The following is a 6,946-nucleotide window of genomic DNA, read 5'->3' on the forward strand; positions in this document are numbered from 1 at the left end:
TCTGTAAAATGAACAGAAAATTGCTAAAAATGAAGAGTTTTTTGCCACCGTAACCAAGCTTCTAAGCAGTCTGCACGAAAGAGACAAAGGTCGAAGTGAGGCATGGGAGGTCTTCAAGAAGGAGGTTAAATTTGCCGCGATTGAAAGATCAAGCAACATTCACTTTCAGCTTCGAGCCCGCGAAACGCAACTGCAAAAGGATCATCCTTCTATAAAGTAGAGAGTGAAAACCCGGGTACTTGCTTTAAGGATATACAGTATATCAAGACGGAACTAGACAAGATCTATCAGGACAGGTATAGCGGGGCGGTTGTACGCTCCCGGTCAGAAAAGTTTCTTTTGGGGGAGCAGCCTACCAAGCGAGCTTTGGCTGACAAAAAAGGTATGCTTTGACCAAAGAAATTTATGAAATAAACCTATAAGCGCGCAACAAGCAGTGATAAAATTGTGATTGAGGGTGCTTTTGTTGAATATTATAAGCATCTTTTTTGGAAAAGGCCAACGCCTAAAGGTTTTTCCAAACTAAATGATTATTTATCGCTAATGCCTCAGCTAGACAAAGATGTAAAGATACGGCTCGAAGGAGATATAACTGTGGGAGAAGTCGAGCAAGCAATCGACTCCTTAGCAAGGCACAAAACACCTGGTCCTGATGGCATTTGCGCCGAGTTCTACCAGATGTTCCAGAAAGATATCTGTCCTTATCTGCGGTCCATTTTTCATGAGTGATATGAAAAGCAGTAACTACCGCGGTCATTTCCTAATGCCCACACCATTTTGATTCCAAAGTCAGACGACTCAATTAAAAGACGCAGATCGCAGGCTACAAACCGATCACGTTAACAAATATTGACTATAAAATTTTCCCGAAAGTCCTCACACGTGGACTTCAAAGTGTTATTAGTAGTCTTATCGGTGAGCATCAAAGTTGCGGCCATTAAAGGGCGCTCAATACAAACAAACATACACGTCGCGAGAAGCATATTAGAAACTTCAGAGAACGGTCAAGTGGCTATGATTCAGCTCGACTTTGAGAAAGCCTTTGATCGAGTACGACACGGCGTCCTTGTGAGAATTTTATCGCATGTTAATGTTGGTCAGATTATTTTAAACGGTGTAATAATGGCATACAAAGGATGTGCTACTAGGCTTGTGGTCAATAATAACGTATCTAAAAGTATACCGTTGGTAACATCAGTGCGACAAGGGTGTTCCTTGTCACCGCTACTGTGCTGTTTATATTTAGAGCCTTACTGCTTAAAACTGCTTGCCAGTAAAAATATCCAAGGTTACACTTTAAACACGGCGGAAATCAAAATTTCAGCGTATGCTGACGACGTTGCGGTTTTTTTCACGGACAAGAAAAGTGTAACCAACGCTGTAGAGCTTACAAAAATGTACTGTGAAGCGACCGGCGCTGCTGTAAACTGGAAAAAAAAGCTGCGGGTTCTGGCACGGCAGTTGGGCCTCGAAGCCTCTTTCATTTGCACGTTCTAGCTGTAGTAGTACACAATGTACTTATTTAGGAGTCCCTTTGCAGTACAACAGGGTTAGAACACCATACTGGAATGAGGTGACGCAAAACTTAAACGCAAAAACGGACTCCTGGGCCAATCGTGATCTTTCAATATTTGCACGAGCCACTCTTTGTAATGTCTTTTTGGCACCGAAACTATGGTATTTGCTGAAAGTGCTTGCCTGCGGGAGAACAAAAGTCCAAACATTTCACAGGTTTTTTTTTACTTTCGTCTGGAAATCATGCTGGGAAAGAATGAGGAGAGACAACCTTTTGCGACGTGTCAAGTTTGGGGGGCTCGGGCTCTCGCATCTTTTTGTGAGGCAACTTGTATCGCGCTTTATGTTTCTGCGTGACCAGAGTCACCAATTTCTCTGTGCGAAAAACCTGAGATTATTGAGCATGTCTTCATTGATTGTTGGGACGCGCTGTTTTTGTTTTTTTGGATGTTCTCCAAAGAACATTGAAAAAAGACCTATGTGTCACGAGAGAAACGATTCGATTTCTACCAGTCGATGCGTGCGAAGCGGTTCCATGTGATATGGTCATGGTGCTCGGTTTATTTAGCATCTGGAAAACTCGCATGGAATTCCGGCATGCAGACCCTCATATTAAACCTGTGTATAGGCACTTTATTGATGTTGTCACCCAAGTACAATCTGTGTACTGTCGGACCGCAGACGCTGCGCCCGACTGGGCAAATCTGTTTGATGCAATCAAAGATATGTAAGCATTTTAGTGGCCCAGAAGCGCCTGGGTGGTGTGTGTTAATTTTGACATTGCATTGTGTGCTGCACTTGAGTTCAATAAAGAAAAAAAAAAGTTCGGGATAGTGAGGCGTTGTATTGATGGTAGTATTGCTATGTATGTGATGCGCTCGATGCGCTCGATGAATGTTTATCTGCGTAATGTGTCTAGATGTGTGTATAATAGAGGTTCCCGAAGATCCCGAAGCGCAAGGTAGCCTCATAAAATAAACATATTTTTTGTAGAACATCAATTGGGCGGTACCTAGCGCCACCTAGCTTACCTACTTGCGATTACTCTGCTTGACCCTGCCATCTGGTGACAAGCGATTTAACCTTCTTTCACGCTACGCGAAACAGCACCTTCGAGTTTGTTCTTTTGAGAGCGGCTTTTGGTTTCGTGGACTGAATTGCCATTCTTCCGCGATGTGCGATTGACGAAGGAATTGTGATTCGAGGAACAGCAAAGGTAAGACGCAAAGTGCGCGAAGTAACTGGGTACCGGTTCTCTCCGTTTATCATCGCATTGCTGCTTTCGAAACGGAAGTTTCTGTACCTGCGGTGTGAATCTAGCTTCGGAAATAAACACAGTTCGCGGTTCCCTCCCCCCCCCCCCCCCCCCCGGGCCATCATCCTTACCGAGACGCTGTTTACGTGCCATGTAACGAGCTTCTAGTAGTGGCGTGTAAACAAAATAACGCCCACGTTGCCTGTATTGACAAAATACATGGGAAATGAAATCCCAGCGTGCTTTCGTTAACTTCAATATCCAGTGCTGGCGAGCAGGTAACGCGGCATCGATCACTGTTACGTCCGCTTGGTCTGCTTCCACAGCAGCCTGCCATTTTGCGATGTCCCTCAGAAAAAAAAAAGTAAAACAATTGGAAGTTCAAATAGAAGGCGCCTACTCCATCCGGAGCTGTTCAAAATGTCCGTTTAGTAGCGACTCCGAAGGAGTTACCCGAATCGGAGTCGTGGAGGCACTACTTAAGACGCGCAGTGAAGTGATAGATGATTCATTCGTCCGCGAAAAGCCGCATGCATGAGAAAATATTAGTTGGCAAATTTTAATAAAATTTAGAAAAAGTAATGAACCAAAAGCACTGCTGTTACAATGATAGCTGAAGAAGATATACATACACTATAAAATGTACCCCCTAAAATAAACTACTTATATTTGCCGGTGTAACAAAAATTGCGCAAAACAGCCCCCCCCCCCCCCCCCCCCCCCACACACACACCCCCGGAACAATGGAAAGTCTACGTCGCTGTGCACACACACAAAATATAAACAAAACCTCCCAAATTTTTGTATATTCAGGGTGACCTGATATGATACGGTCCGCTGCTCCGGTGCCGACGTTTTGGATATTTCCCTGACAAACTCCCAATTTCTTGGGTCCCCTCAACCACGCATCAAAAAGCGTCCTTTTGGTAGCCATAATAATTAAAGGTTTAAAACTTTAAATACTGTGATTTTTTAGCGTTGCAATCGTTGGGGAAAAAAAACAAAAAAAAACCTACCTACATTCTTTGATGTTAAGATGTCCAAACAAACCGTCCGCGGATTTTACAGTCACAAATCTACAACTGCAGTTTCAGTGGAGTGACAGCACGAGGTGAAGGAAGGCTGGGGAAGAGGAAGCAGATGAACTGCTGGAGACGAGGAGAAAAACATCCCTCTCGTTCCAACACCTTCAGTGGCGATTCCCCTTTTTTTATTTCAGCATGTTTCCTGATTTATGGTCGTCTTTGAAAATAGGCTGAAACCCGTCTGGGTGTATAATAGAGCACCCGCCTGAACGTAGCAGGCTGCCTCCCTAAGATCCAAAATGCCGCGATTCTTTGATGTCTCCGACGACCACCGTGGTAGCAGCGCTTCGACACAGACTACAGTGCGATGTCTCCCTTTACAACCTGTGTCGCCCCTCCTCTTGCCTTGGGAGTTTCCCGTCAACTCGCCACATCTGTAGGCAGTCCCTGTTCAAAAAGGGCTTTCTTTTCGCGCAGACCGTCTTCCCGCCTCGCGATCGGCTCCCCACACGGAAGCAATTACCCGACCTTCGTGGTTACTCAAAACCACCCAAAAAACAACAACAACAAAAACGCAGATGAAAAAAAAAAAAAAATAGAAGAAGGTTTTGTATTTTTTGGGAAAAGTCGTTGCTCAATATAGAATCAAAATGAAGAAGCCGGCTTATTTGTGAAAAAAAAACAAAAAACAGTGCACTGCGCGTTCCCCATCATGGCCAACCCACGGGTGGAGTATGGAAGGCCCCAGTCCCTAACTGTGCTATGCTTACCGCAGGCGCCGGCACTTTTTTTCCCCGATTTTTTGAAGTTGCCGCGTCGTCTGCAGTTTACTGTCACTTTGCTTTGCTTCGTAATTTATTTTCTGGTATTTCGTGGACGAGGGTTGTGTTGTGGGTGGCAACCAGGCCGTAACAAAACAGAGCCACGTGCTTGCTCTTAGCCATGTACGTGGCTTGGCGAAGCTGAGCAACACGGGGGGGAGAGGGGGGAGGGGTGCAGGTATTGTTCAGTATGCCTCGAGCCAAACGCACGGTGGCTCAGCATATTGCCCAGCACCCCCTGGAAAATGTCAGCGGGCGCTCAAGCCCCCGTTGCCCCCCCCCCCCCCCCCCCCCCCCCCCCCCCCCCGGTTCCGGGGTCGCTGTCTGAAACCATATAATATATTCGAGCTTCCGCGTAGCCACGGTGGAAATAGCACTCCATATTAAAGTCAGAAGGTTACGTGACTATGATTCGTGGGGGCGATGTGACCATCGTGACTGATGAATTCGTGAATCTCGAACAAGGGTTCACCGCACAAAAGCTCACCGTCCAAAAGCTCCCGATTTTTTCAAGGACCCTCACAAAACCTCAGCACTTTTTCGAGGGACCCGGACAAAAGCTACCCACTCTATGACTGCACATGATCAAAATGTTTATGAAGATTATTTCTTTATTATTTTTATTATAATTTCACTGCCGATCTTGATATTAGAGCCGAATGTTGGTTTCTGGAGACCGAAAACTGCGACCAGAATTATCTCAAGATTTAAGCTTGGTACTATAGTCCTTATGAAACATTAGTGGAAAGCAAAAGCAGCGGCTGTTTTCAAAAGGTGGGCTTTATGAACGGCAACAATGACAAATGCGCGATAATGTAATAATTGCCGCAATTATCACAATTTTCCCTTCGCAAAATGGAATATCTTAAAGATGCACTAAAGGGTTTCTGGAGACTCTTGTTTTTGTTTCATGTAACAGAGTAAGTTCCAATTATTATGTATTCCAAGTTTAAAATAAAAAAATACGCTTATTAAGCCCATGACGATAGAAATACCGCGGAGTATGTTTTCTCTCGCCTTCTTTCGGTGCGAATGATGTGCCCAGTCGTCTGCTTTCCGGAGCGTTTCTTCGGAATACTTCTTAGGTTCTTGCGAAGGCGCAACTGATGTAACCACTGTGGACGGAACCATAAGAGTCTGAGAAGCAGCGTGCCTGCGGATCACTCCGAGCGGGAAACCACCGCTCACGATTGGCTTACGAGAACCCACCGTCTTTCTCCACGATCTTCGGTAATATTTTGAATAGGAAAATAGGCGGCGCAGGATTGTATATTCTTAATTGATTTTGAGGACTTATAAGTCTGTAGAATGAGTTACGATAAAGAACAGACGATTTCAGAAGCCTCTTTAGTGCCCCTGCTCTAATGCGCAGGTGCCAGTTTGTTCAGCTTACTTTGTCGCGCAAGGCTGCTTTCACCTAAAATAAGTGCACAAACAATTTAATCGAATGATAAATTGATCTTAAAATTACTCGACGCATGAACAGTAAATCAACCGGTATTTTGACCGAGCCTCCTTCACCTGCCACAGTCATTCGCCTAGTGCGTCCGGATCCGTGAAAATAAACTGGTGAGATTTTTGTCCGGTGAGCTTTTGTTTGGTTACCTTCATTGATTACGCGTCCGTACCACAGTGCTTTTTGATTATATACGAGGCTTTCCGCGGCTTTTTATGCAGCTATGTGCGTGTATAATTTTGGACTGCAATGAAATTTATGTGAAACCAGCGCAAATAAGGCGATGTTATCGCATTTCGGCCTCTTTGAGGTCCCAATTAGATTGCCAATCTTTGTGGACATAATTTTTCGCTACTGAAAGTGTGAAGAGCGAGACAATGCCGAATATTGCGCTCTTCACAGTACGAGTATCTCGGTGGTCATGCGGACGAACCCGTATACGTATACGGACTTTCAAATTTATGCCTGGCTATATTACTGACTGTTGGGTTAAAGGGCCCTCATGTGCCCCTATCTTGAGCAGCAGTGAGCGAAAGCACCGTGCTTGTTATATGCGATCACAAGGCGAGCACCACGAGCACGGCCAACGTTGCTAGCATGCACTTCCGGTACATGGTTTCAGCGAGGCAAGTGAAGCCAGTAGGCCAATTCCATCCATGTGTCGAATTGTGTAAGTCTCGACGTTCTCAATGATGGCCTCGACGAACTGTGTAGCGGTCGACCGCTGGAACGTGTCTGAATGTCCGGCCGTGGATGCGAGAGAAGCATATATATATAAACGATGTGTAAATAAAGGTTGTCAGCTGCGTTTGAGGCGCTTTGTAGTCCTGTCCTTTGTTTTTCCGTCGTTTCCAGTTTTAACGATGTGAAAAAA

Source organism: Ixodes scapularis, unplaced genomic scaffold, assembly GCF_016920785.2.
Source record: "Ixodes scapularis isolate PalLabHiFi unplaced genomic scaffold, ASM1692078v2 PGA_scaffold3__209_contigs__length_174095766, whole genome shotgun sequence".
Taxonomy (NCBI): Eukaryota; Metazoa; Arthropoda; class Arachnida; order Ixodida; family Ixodidae; genus Ixodes; species Ixodes scapularis.